Raw genomic sequence first — 13,739 nt, forward strand, 5'->3', positions numbered from 1 at the left:
TGTAAACTCTTGCGTTTCATTTTTATTATTGTGGTTATTGAATAATAATTTTAAAGATTCTCATGTGAACCTTTTTACCGAAATTGAAAAAATTATTTGTAAGTTTTCATTATATGTGTTGGGATAGTAAAGATGTCACAGATTTGTATCTGTCACAAATTATCCATTAATTAATTTATATTTTTCTTATAGTGTGTAGAACATTGTTGAGAGATTGCTAGAGAACTTTTAAGCATTGAGTCCTACAATAACTTCTACATTAAGGTATTAAAAGGATTGATCTAAACTAAACTATCTATTAACTAAACTGAATTATAGAAACAGTTCATCTAAATTAACTAAATTATAAAATATATAGTTCAGGAAAACAGCTAAACTATTTTATAATTTAATAAACTATATTTCTAAAAGATCGAATTGTACTATAATTTAAACTTAACTGAACTCCTTTTTTACTATAGATTTAACTAAAGTACATTATAAAAAAATATTTCAAATTAACTCATTCTCAAACTTATACTAACACACTAAAATGTGTACAATCCGGTTTCATTTGGATAAACTAAATTCTTTAAGAGGTACATAAACAAAGCAAATTAAAATATAAAAAAAAATTTAAAACTTTAATAATAACTTTCTAGCGTTGAATAATTTGATTTATAGTCAATATATTTTAAATAAAAGTTTAATTTTAATACATTGCTTAAATAATTATTCAAAAGATATATATCTTAATTATTTATGTTAATGTATAATTGGATAACAAAACTTTAAAAATATTTAAAATATATAATCTTATTTATAATTAAAAAATCATTATTTGTGCAGATTGAATACAATAATTATGCAAATGTTATTATAAAAAAAAAATTGTGACTAAAGTGCACTAAATTACATTTTATAGTTGTTAAATTTAAATTTAAAAAAACTTTTAAATTGGATAACAATTTTTTAAAAATATTTAAAATACTTGGTCTTATTTATAATAAAACCATTACTTGAGTAGATTGAATATAACATTTATGAAAAAGTCATTATAATAAGTTTTTTCTTTGTAACTAAAGTGCACTAAACTGCATTTTATAGTTGTTTAGTTTTTTTAAATTTAACTTAAAATATAGTTTAATTTGGCTTTTATAAAAAGTAATTCACTTTTTTTAATATTTTAGTTTAATTTAATTTTCAAAATAGTTGTATGAATACCCCTGCAATAAACAGTATTATAATCAAGACATAATTGCTAACTTAAAATTTTATTTTATTTAAAAGAAAAAGTTACAGTGAAAATATTATTAGAATATATTTTTGGTGAAAGTGTGATTTTATTTAAAATCAGAACCAATAATAATAATAATAATATGAATTTTTTTCTCACTTCCCCGCATCTTAGAATCTTATTACACAAATGAAGTATGAATTTCAAGACATCATGAAACTTTAAACTGAGGTATATATCATTAATAGATAAAGAATTGTTTAAAAGGAAACTATAGCTAAATTTCATCTATTGATTCAATCCTCAGTAACATCATGAATAAGTTATGACAGTCAAACACACTTCGGTCAGCAATGATGAAATACACCCTAGCTGTCTCCCAAGAACTATTACTTCTCTTTAGTTTTCCCTTGATTTTACAAACCTGTAGATTTCCCTACTTCCCTGATATATGACTTTTTAGAAACTAATTAAGCAAACACAATATTGCATAATTGAGGTATCCGTAATCATACACCAAGAAGCATCAAACAAACGGATTGAGGTATGAGGTGTCCAGTTTTAGGAATTCATAAATGTACACAAACTGTATAATTAACTCTTTGTAAATTTAACTATTAATTTTTTTTCTGCATTTCACTGTATTACTAGAATTGTAATTTCCATTTAATTACCACCAAATCTCTTTATGTCACCTGATAAACAGTTTTGCTATATTCATGCATCTGTTTGTTTGAAACAGGATTTCTTCCCTGGTTAATCCAGAAGAAGTATACATGAAAAATTCGAAATGCAGAGTGGTTGGATGGTCACATTCAAGGAAATAAATAAACTATTATTACCATTTCTCTTAAGTTGCTCTCTCTGATTCATCCTATAAGCAAATAAAATATTAGCACTATTGAGGTATCTACTAATTTAAAATGTGCACCTTATTTACAAAGATACATACTATTGGTCAATCAATATTTTTTATAAAAAGAAGTGGTTTACGCGTTTGCATGACCGTGAAATCAAATCATTGACATCACTTTAGCATTATAATACCTCAATTCCTCACGAGTCACAACCATATCACCATCAGCTTTTTACTAAAGCTTCAGAGTTCTTATACAATTTTCATAACAAGAGAAGAATTGCCCTTTGATGTAGTTGGAGAGGCATTTATCCCTGCTTCTGTGAAGATGCTATTACACTAGATAGTTTTAAAGAGTGAAATGGATAACATAGAATATCACAAACTTGAACCATCCAGTATAACGACAAACTGTATTATAATCAAGACATAATTGCTAACTGAAAAGTTTATTTTATCTTAAAGAAAAATTTACAATGAAAATGTTATTAGAATATATTTTTGGTTAAAGTATGTTTTATATACAACATTTTGCAGTATAAAAAATATACAAGCATGTAACTACACATGCAAAGATGCCATACTGTCGGTCAGTCAACATTTAAGCAATAAAACTAATCCAAAAAGAATAGAGATTCACGCATTTTCAGTCATTATATACTATCATTGACCTAGAGAAGGCATTATATACTATCTAATTGTAGTAATTGAGACTTCAAATATGATTAGTCACATAATTAATGGATAGCATAAAACTTGTGTATTTTTATAGGAGCCGGCCGGCTGTTTGGTGTTTAAAATGAATATATGTAGCAAACTTCCAAATTAGAAAGTACATTAATTTGAAAAGTACTGTTCCAAAAATTCAAGTCAAGACATGGGAAAACAAGTTTTCTTTTATTTTTTTTTACTTTTATTTTTATAATTATGCGTATTGTGTTTGAGTGGCTTCTTGCAATTTATGTATATCATATATCAAATGAGTACTTAATTTCCATCTTCATTATTATCAATGTAATGTTTTCTACAGATTAAAAAATATATTATATATGTATGGGAAAACTATTAAAAGTGAATACTATTAAACACTCCCTCCATTTTCTATTCATAGTCATTTTTTTTTTCATTGTCACTTTACTAAAATTAATGACTTATTAATTTTTTTTCTTCACATTTTTACCCTTGATAATTAATGTATGTTTACTGAACAATGTGCCTATTTATTTCTAATATTTACCTATTTTTTTTCCAACTACCTATGAAAAGTTAATGTTATATTTAAAAGGGTAATATGTTTCCAATGAAATACTATAAAAAAAAATAGAGGGTAGAATAGGAAAGTAAGTAATAAATATTTTTGAAAATTAAAATATCAATCATTTCCTTAAGTCTCATGCAAAACCTTAAACGACTAAGAATAAAAAACGGAGGGAGTAAGGTTCAAAGGATGTGTAATTGGCATGCTCAAAGAGGCTCTTATATTTTAGCACTAAATTTTCGCAATTAAATTAATAATATATGTTTTATTATAAAATTTAAAAGACTGGTATTAAAGAGAATTTTAATATTGTGATATTATTTTAATAAATTATATGAGATTATTTTAGAATATAATTTTTATTATTATTTTTGTTTTTATCGTTAATATTATTATTAAGTGAGGAGAAAAAATAAGTAAGCAAACTTATGTTATTGAGGATGGGTTAAAGTGAGGAGAATGAGTAACATGAAGTAATCAACATCACAAAACTAATGTCAAAATACTGTCGTCAAATTATCATGCATATGTATTACTATGGTCTTTCAGCCTAAAAAAATTAATAATTTGACATATCTGATTCTTAAACCAAATTCTGAATTAAAACTACACTGTTATCAGACCTGAATACACAAAATTGAATTATGAATTGCAAGACATCATGAAACATTAAACTGAGGTATCATTAATAGATACAGAATTGTTTAAGGGAATAGCTAAATTTCATCTATTGTTTCATCCTCATTTACATCATGAATAAGTTATGACAGTCAAACACACTTCAGTCAGCAAAAGCTGTCTTCCAAGAACTATTATTTTTCTTTAGTTTTCCCTTGATTTTACAAACCTCTAGTTTTCCCTACTTATTATTTATTAATCAATTAATCCTTTAGTTCATTGTAAATATGTTAATTAATTTAATTATTGAATATACTGTACTTCCCTGATATGACTTATTAGAAACTAATTAAGCAAACACAATATTACTGTATTACTGTATTAACTATTAAAGTTTTTTTGCTGCATTTCACTGTATTACTGGAATTCTAAATGCTTTTTAATTACCACCAAATCTCTTTATGTCACATGATAAACAGTTTTGTTGTATTCATGCATCTTTTTGTTTGAAACAGGATTTCTTCCCCGGTTAAGCCAGAAGAAGTATACAATGATGAAAACGTCAAAATGCTGAGGGTACGGTCCCTTTCTTAAGTTCCTTTCACTGAGTCATCCTATGAAATTACTATTGCATTTTTCTGTTTTCTCAACGGAAGCAAATAAAATATACTATTGGTCAGTCAATAATTTTTATTAAAAAAAACAGAGTTGTTAACGCGTTTACATCACCGTGAAATCAAATCATTGACACGATTTAAGCATTATCATACCTCGACTAATCACAACTAAATCACCTTCAGAGTTCGTATAAAATTCGCTAAACAAGAGAAGAAATGGCCTTTGCTATGGTGGGAGACGCTCTCATCTCTGCTTCTTTGCAAACCTTGTTGGATAGGATTACTTCTTCAGAGTTTCGAGATTACTTTTCCAACAGAAAGCTCAATGTTTCTCTCTTGGATGAGCTGAAGATAAAGTTCTTGTCACTCAATGTTGTGCTGAATGATGCTGAGGAAAAACAGATAACTGATCTTGCAGTGAGGGCATGGCTTGATGAGCTCAAAGATGCTGTCTTAGATGCTGAGGACTTGTTGGATGAAATCAGCACAGATTCTCTGAGGTGCAGGGTGGAGGGAGAATCTAAAACCTTCACTACCCAGGTCAGATCATTACTTTCTTCTCCCTTTAATCAATTTTATAGGAGCATCAATTCCAAGCTTGAAGTAATATCTACAAGGCTAGAACAATTTGTGAAACATAAAGATATTCTTGGTTTGCAAAGTGTTTCTAGGAGAGTATCTTCCAGAACAGTTACAGATTCATTGGTTGAATCTGTTATTGTTGCAAGGGAAGATGACAAAGAGAAGCTCCAGAGAATGCTTTTATCTGATGAAGATGGGAAGAATAATCATATGGAAGTGCTGACAATATTGGGCATGGGTGGTCTGGGAAAAACAACCCTAGCTCAATGTCTTTATAATGATAATGCAGTGCAGAAACATTTTGATTTGACAACTTGGGCATGGGTATCTGATGATTTTGATGTGTTTAGAGTTACGAAGACAATTGTTGAATCTGTCACTTCTAAAAAGAGTGATAGTACTAATTTAGATGCACTTCGGGTTGAATTGAAAAACAACTTAAGAGATAAAAAAATTTTGCTTGTGCTCGATGACCTTTGGAATGAAAAATACAATGACTGGAATAATTTAATAGCACCTTTTACCAGTGGAAAGAAGGGAAGTAAGATCATTGTGACAACCCGACAACATAGAGTTGCACAAATAACACATACATTGCCCATATGTGAGCTGCAACGTCTAACAGATGAAAATTGTTGGTGTATACTTGCAAAACATGCATTTGGAAATGAAGGATTCAACAAATATCCAATGCTAGAAGAAATTGGTAGAAAAATTGCAAGAAAATGCGATGGCCTACCACTAGCAGCTAAAACATTGGGAGGTCTTTTGAGATCAGTTGTTGATGTAGAGGAGTGGAATAGAATTTTGAACAACAACTTATGGGCACATGACGATGTTACACCTGCTTTACGCATAAGTTATCTTCATCTTCCGGCACACTTGAAAAGATGTTTTGCTTATTGCTCAATTTTTCCCAAACAACATTTGTTGGATAGGAAGGAATTGATTTTGTTATGGATGGCTGAAGGCTTTCTTCAACAAATCCATGTAGAGAAATCATTGGAATCAGTAGGTGATGAATGCTTAAATGAATTGTTATCAAGATCTTTAATTGAAAAAGACAAAGCTAAAGCAGAGGAAAAGTTTCGAATGCACGATCTCATCTATGATTTAGCTAGACTAGTATCGAGAAAAAGTTCTTACAACTTTGATGGTGATGAAGTCCCAAGAACTACTCGTCATTTAGCATTTCTAAAAGAATATTTTGACGTCTCTAAAAGATTTGAGGACTTGTATGAGCTAAAGTTTGTGCGCACCTTCCTACCACAGTCCCCTTATGGATTTAATTTTTACTTAACCAAAAGGGTGTCACATGGTTGGCTGCCAAAACTAAGATGTTTGCGAACACTATCATTGTCAGAATACAAAAATATCACTGAGTTACCTGATTCGATTGGAAATTTGGTGCTTTTACGGTATCTTGACCTTTCCTCTACTTCCATCGAAAAATTGCCCGATGTAACCTTTACACTTTACAATTTGCAAACTCTAAAATTAGCAAATTGTAAGTTTCTTATCCAGCTTCCAAGACAGATAGCAAATTTGATCAATCTACGTCACCTAGATATTAGGGACACAAATTTGAATGAGTTACCAACACAAATATGCAAACTACAGGATCTTCGTACATTGACTTCCTTTGTTGTAGGAAGAAAAGATGGATTGAGCATCAAAGAATTAAGAAAATTTATTTTTCTACAAGGTAACCTTTCCATTTTGAAGCTACAAAATGTTGTTGATCCCATGGATGCATTTCAAGCCAACATGAAAAAAAAGCAGATTGAGGAGCTTACACTGAAGTGGGGAAAAGATCCACAAGATTCACAAATTGAGAAAGATGTACTTGAGAACCTGCAACCATCAGCAAATCTAAAGAAACTCACCATCAGATACTATAGTGGCACAAGCTTTCCGAAATGGTTAAGTGAGTCTTCGTATTCTAATGTTATAGTCCTTTGTATCAGTGACTGCAACTATTGCTTGTCACTTCCACCATTTGGACAATTACCTTTTCTTAAGAAGCTTGTGATTCAAAGGATGAAAATGGTGAAGATAGTTGATGAAGAATTCTATAGCAACAATGAAAGATCCTCTTTATTTCAGCCATTTCCAATGTTGGAGAGTCTCCAGTTTGAAGAGATGTTAGAATGGGAGGAGTGGCTACCATTTAAAGGTAAAAGTAGCAAATTTCATTTTCCCTTACTGAAGCATTTGAGTTTATCTGAATGTCCAAAGTTGAGAGGATACTTGCCCAACCATCTGCCTTCATTAAAAGAGGTTAGTATCTCAAAGTGCAACCAATTAGAGGCAAAATCATGTGATCTACACTGGAACACATCAATTGAATCTTTAACAATTCGTGAAGGGGGAAAAGGCTTGTTGTCTCTTCTTGACGAATTTTCGTATGAGAAGCTAAATATTTTCAAATGGGATAGCTTGCCGTGTTTGCCAAGAATGATACTAGGTGCCAATTGTCTTCAATGGTTGACTCTTAAGAGTATCCCCTCTTTGATTTCCTTCCCAAATGATGGTTTTCCCACGTCATTGAAATCACTTAAGATTAGATGTTGTGAGAACTTAGAATTTTTATCTCATGAAACGTGGCACAAATACACATCACTTGAATCTCTGAAAATTAGGGAGAGTTGTCATTCTCTTATGTCCATTACATTAGATTGTTTCCCTGCTCTTGAAAATATGAAAATCTCTGGTTGTCCAAGCTTGGAAGCAATTAGTACTCAAGGTGGAGGGCCTGCTCCCAAATTAATAAATTTTAAGGTCCGTGATTGTGAGAAACTTAGGTCACTTCCTGAACTGATTGATCTCCCTTCCCTTAAATACGTAAGGCTCTCTAAGCTTGTAGTGGTAGCATCATTGGGTGCAAGGTGTTTTCCTTCAAGTTTACAATCACTGGACGTTGATGTTGGAATGCTATCATGTATGTCTAAAGATGAGTTAGGTTTCGTATTCCAACGCCTCACTTCTCTATCTGATCTTCGTATTAAGGGTGGTGGGGAGGCAGATGTTGTTAACATCCTGCTGAAGGAGCCGTTACTGCCCACTTCTCTCCAAGAGTTGTCCCTTGAGGGTATTGATGGTTTGAAGTGTTTGGGAATGGAAGGAAAAGGGCTTCAACATCTCACATCTCTCCAATCTCTCTCCCTATGGGGTTTAGGTGAATTGAAGTCGTGGGAAGGGAATGGGCTTCAACATCTTACTTCTCTCCGGAAGCTTGATATCCGTTATTGTGGAAGCCTAGAGTCTTTGCCAGAAGATCACTTGCCATCCTCTCTTGAATTATTAGAGATATTTGTTTGTCCTTTACTAGAAGAGAGGTATCAAAATCAAAAAGGGAAATATTGGTCTAAGATTGCCCACATTCCTGCCATCTCGATAAATGGTGAAGTGATAATATGAGTGGTTGGATGAGTAGTAATCATCGAAAAGGTAAAGCCTTAAATTATTCCCACAAAGTATCATGTCAATTTAATATCTCACTATACACATATAAACATGGCTCTAACGCTTGACTGCTTAAATTATTATCTACCTATAAACTATTTATTTCAAACCATTTTTTGTTGTAATTGTGGTATATCGGATTTTGGTATTTCATTATGCTTAAAATTAAACTAAATCAAAATGGATTTATCAGAATGAATGGTAATTCATGCTATTAACTGAAAACCTATTTGTTAAATTTAGTAAATTGTTAAGAGTTGTCCACAAGTTGGATATAATGTCATTTTTAATAAGGAGTTTAATATGTTTTTATTTTCTCTCTAAATAAGGTCACGTTCACTTTTAGTTCCTCTAAATTAGAATCTCATTTTAATCTTTTTATTTATGAAAATGTATTTTGTATTGTATGATTCTTATTTTTAAAAGCGAGAAAGCAAAAGAATATGACTTTTGTGAATAGTAGGAACTGCAACTCACATTTTTATAAAACGAGGAATCAAAATGAGATGGTTTATTTTGAAGAGACTGAAAATGAATACTTCTATATTTATAACATATTTAATTCTTTTTTCAAAGTTTTGGAAATTTATTTTCCAACTTGAAACATGCTTAAGTAGATAAATCTTTAATTTAATTAAATTTTGACGTTTTGCTTGTCTCAAGAGATAGTAATATGATTTCTTGATTTAGATTGTTTGTAAAGTGGAGTATAAGAACAATTATATATTTAGTTTAAATTTGATTCCATTTAATTATGTTTGATTAATTAGACTTTTCTGGGTATGGTTAAATCACATAGTGAGAGATGTAAGTCTGAGGTAATATAAAGTCAATTTGATGAATAAGGGGGAAAAAAAGAAAGAGAGAAAAAAAAAAAAAAAGAAGGAAGTGCAACAATGTGTAAGTGAACCCTTAACTTTATTGAGTAGATTGGATAAATTAAGGAAAGAAAACAATGGAATCAACTTTCTAATTTCTTATCTTTTAAAAAATAGAAATTCCATCAAATACTTACAAAACTCAAATGGAGTTTCATTTGATGAAGTCGATTACTATCTCTTCTATAATTTAAAATTTGTTATTGAATAATGTAGTGTTGAGCTGATTTTATTAATAATATTGATCTTTAAATTTTGATGAGATGACAATATTTTTTTTCTTAATGAATACAGTTGGTAGCTGAGGTGGCAAGCTAGTAATATTTGTCGATTGTGAAGGTTCGAGCTTGTTCTATTGGTTGCATTCTTGTATCTAGTTCAATCTCATTGTCATTTGGGTTGTCTTTCAATCATCTTAATCAAACTCTACAAATTCCCTCATTAACATTTGTAATTGGTCAAACTAAATTTGTGGTTTGTTGATGTTAATGTCCTGTTAGCTAGTTTTCTTTCACTGAACTATCTTTCTAAAACTTCAATATATTGGATTAGGATTGCAATATTGGTGTTGAATCATCCAAGTTTATTCAAATTAGAAATTGAAATTTGTTGAATCATTTGATAACGGTTTGTTAGCAGTGTATTCTTGTAATAAAATATTGGTATGTAAACTTTATTCTATTGCTCCAAGTTGAATATTTATAATTTACGATAGATATGTTCTTTTGATTATAACACTAACTTGGAAGTGATAGATTGAAGCTATCATATTTGCTACTTTCTGGTTTATGATCTTGTTGAATATATAGTCTTGAGTTCACCTGTACTACATGATCGAATATTTTGAATGAGAATTAAATATGTTGTTAGTTTTTAATTTTTTGTCAATTTTTAATTTTGATCTTTTTAAATAAATTTTTAATAATTTTTATTTTTAAAATTTTTTTATCAATTTTTATTTTTAGTCTTTGGACATTTTCAGTCTCAGTAACATTTTGATTCTTAAAGTCTAAAACTTTTGTATTACATGGTTGAATATATTGTTTGATAAGGAGGTGTAATTCCTTCTTACCAAACTCGACAGTTTAGGAATAAATTGAATCTTTTAGTTGCGATTTCATGTAAGTACAAAATTGAACTCCAACTCCAATATTTTGAAGTTTTAATATTAAGCTTTATTGATAATTTAAAAATATTTAATAATTTAAAAATAATTTTGAAGTATTTAATAATTAAAAATATTTATTGATATCTTTTACATATTGATAAAGTAGAGAAAGAGTTAGAAGAAATAAGAGAGAGATGTGGGATGACATAAAGACGTGAAAGAAAGTGTATAGAGAGAAAAAGCAAAAAAGAGGGATGGATGGTAGAGAGATAAGAGAAGGAAGAAATAGAAACTGAGATGGGAAAAGAAAAAGAAATGTGAGAGGTGATGAACTAGGCATGGCTATAGGGTGGGTCGGATATAGGATTTATGATACTCGTCTTTGTCTCCATGGTTCAAATTCATTCTCGTTTCCGTCCACATATCTGTCAAGTATATAATTTTTGTTTTATTCCCGTCTTTGTCAAATATTGGGTATACATGTATTCATACTTGTCTCGTACCTTTTAAAATTAATTAATTTTTCTCTTTGCAAAAAACATACACAATATTTTTAATTTATCTTTTTCCATTATATTACAATTATAATTGAATTATTTGTCTATCTTATATTTTAATCAAGAGACTTCTTAATAATTAAACAATCACAAATGTTTCACATTATAATAAGCAATCACACATAATTAAATATTAAAATTCTTTAAAACAATCAAATTGAGAATGAGTATTAAATCGAGGATGAGGACAGGGACGAAGATAGGGATAGGACGGGTAAGTATATACTCATCCCGATCCTTGTCACGGATTTGGGTTTTACTCGTATTTGTACTCATACCTGGTCAAACTGAGTATTCCTCATCAAAGTCGAGACAGATTTGAGTATTACCCATATATACAAATTTATTTGTCATCCCTACCAAGAACTATAAGGAGGGGAGATAAGTGATATAGAGGTGTCATGAGAGAGAATGAGAAAGTATGATATTTTGTGAAATTTGAATTTTTACAATTTTAAGTAATCAAAATGCTTTTAAAAAATTATTAGAGTTTAAATTTTTTCTTATTATTTTAGCTAATGTTCACTAATTTGGTACTCTAACAAAATTGTTGACCGATCCCGTTAAAATAACATTGTATTTTATTTCATGCTTGTATTATTTCTTTTTCTATTGATTTTGTTTATATGGTTGACTTTTCATTCAATTGGTTTGCCTTTTCACTATTCTAATTTTGAGTCTTTGGATTTCTCCAATGTCGTACAAATTACTCACATTTTCTTTAAGAAACGTTCTTCCAGCAAGTTGCAAAATCTCACTACTTAAACAATGCAATCTTCTTTAGGTTCCATTTTTTTATAAAAGCAAGTTGAGCATCACAGTTAATGTTGCTTTAATATATTCAATGTCCTCATAATATATATATATATATATATATATATATATATATATATTTATATTTATATTTATATATTAGATTATGCTTTTAGTCTTCTAAAAATTGGATTCATTCGTTTAGTTCCTCAAAATTTATTTTCTTGCTTTGAACCTTCTAAATTTACATAATATTTGATTTAAATCTTTTTTTAACATTGATTAACTTTGTTGTCAATAGTAGATCACTTAAATTGCTAAATCACCATTAATTTTATTTTACATAATTTTTTTTAATTTAAAATAGTTAAATTATTTTAAGATTAAATTAAGTCTTAGAATAAAACTAATTTAATTTTACACTCCTTTTACTATTCATCCCAAACCAAGGCGGATATGTATCTTTTGAAAGTGATTATGCAGTGCAAAATCATTGAGGGCACTTAAAATTTACGACAATATTAGAGTTGTGATGATTTCTATCACATTTCATTTATGTTAGGAAGGAAATGAATTGTTGACATGAAATTTATTCTTTAACTTTGTAACTTGTCGTGTGATGCTTTTTATGTAATTTTGGGATTGAAATTTGACTGCACAGGAATTTGTTTTGTAAGCAATGAATGGATCAAGAAAGTATGTTGAAAGAATGAGAGATTCTGTGGAAAACAATGTTAATTTTCTTATAGTTTAAATAAAATATTTATCCTTAATCTCTATTGAACTTCTCTTTTTTTCTCAAAACATTCTTTCTTGATCCATTTATTGTACCTGTTCTCCACATTGAAAAAGAAGAAAAAACAAAAAAAAATGAAACTAGATCACGTATTCAAATAATTAACTATTTTTAAAATAAAAAGTGATTTTTCATGTCATATAAAATTAATGGTGATTAGAAAGCTAACGTGACTTTTTTTTAACAATGTCAAAAAAGAATTGAAAATAAGTATTATGCAAATTTAGAGGATTAAAAGTAAAAAATGTTTTTTTAAGGACTAAAAATAGTTGAGTCAATTTTTGGAGGAGTAAAATCATATTTAACTCATATATATATATATATATATATATATATATATATATATATATATATATATATATATATATATGAACATAATAAATGTATGTGAAGTTATTTTTAAAGTGAACAGATCATATCTCTCTCTCTCTCTTTATATATATATATAGAGAGAGAGAGAGAGTTTAAAAATAACTTCACATACATTTATTATATTCAATAATTCATATCTTACATCAAGTTTTAATAATCCAAATGTTGAATTTAAAGTTCTTAATATGTAAATTAAGTCTATAAATTTTTAAAAAATTTAAAAACTATTTGATATTTTATTTTATTAATTCAAGTGAATGTATAAAGTATTTTTATGATTATCTGTTAATTTGAATTAATGAGATTAAATATCATAATTTTTAAATTTTTTAAAAATTTACAAACTTAATCTATTAAAATTTTAATTCTAACAACTAAATCATTAGAATTTAATATAAAATATGAGTCAATGAACGAAATAAGTCTAGATAGACTTGTTCTTGAAATAAACGGATCCTTTATATATATAATATGGACTAAGCTTTTTACTAAATAACCAAATTAGATTTGGAGAAAGATACCATGAATATAAAGCTTATTAATTCAAGATATTGCTTATTGTTTGACATAATTTCGTTTTTGGTGGAAGAAGTGAGATGTTTCCTTAAATACGATTCAATATCAATTGGGTCATTCATTATTAGCATAATAACCTTATAATTA

The 13,739-nt window shown here is 28.8% G+C and overlaps 1 pseudogene across 1 annotated transcript; it reads left to right on the top strand.

Moving 5' to 3' along the window:
- Positions 1-4,781: 4,781 nt before the first annotated feature.
- On the top strand, positions 4,782-10,204 carry LOC145954950 (putative disease resistance RPP13-like protein 1 pseudogene; annotated as a pseudogene). Its single transcript, XR_014431862.1, has 2 exons — positions 4,782-8,597; positions 9,785-10,204. The product of XR_014431862.1 is annotated as a putative disease resistance RPP13-like protein 1 pseudogene (transcript).
- Positions 10,205-13,739: the final 3,535 nt, after the last annotated feature.

This window comes from Cajanus cajan, chromosome 2 (assembly GCF_000230855.2).
Source record: "Cajanus cajan strain Asha chromosome 2, NIPB_CcT2T_4, whole genome shotgun sequence".
Lineage (NCBI taxonomy): Eukaryota > Viridiplantae > Streptophyta > Magnoliopsida > Fabales > Fabaceae > Cajanus > Cajanus cajan.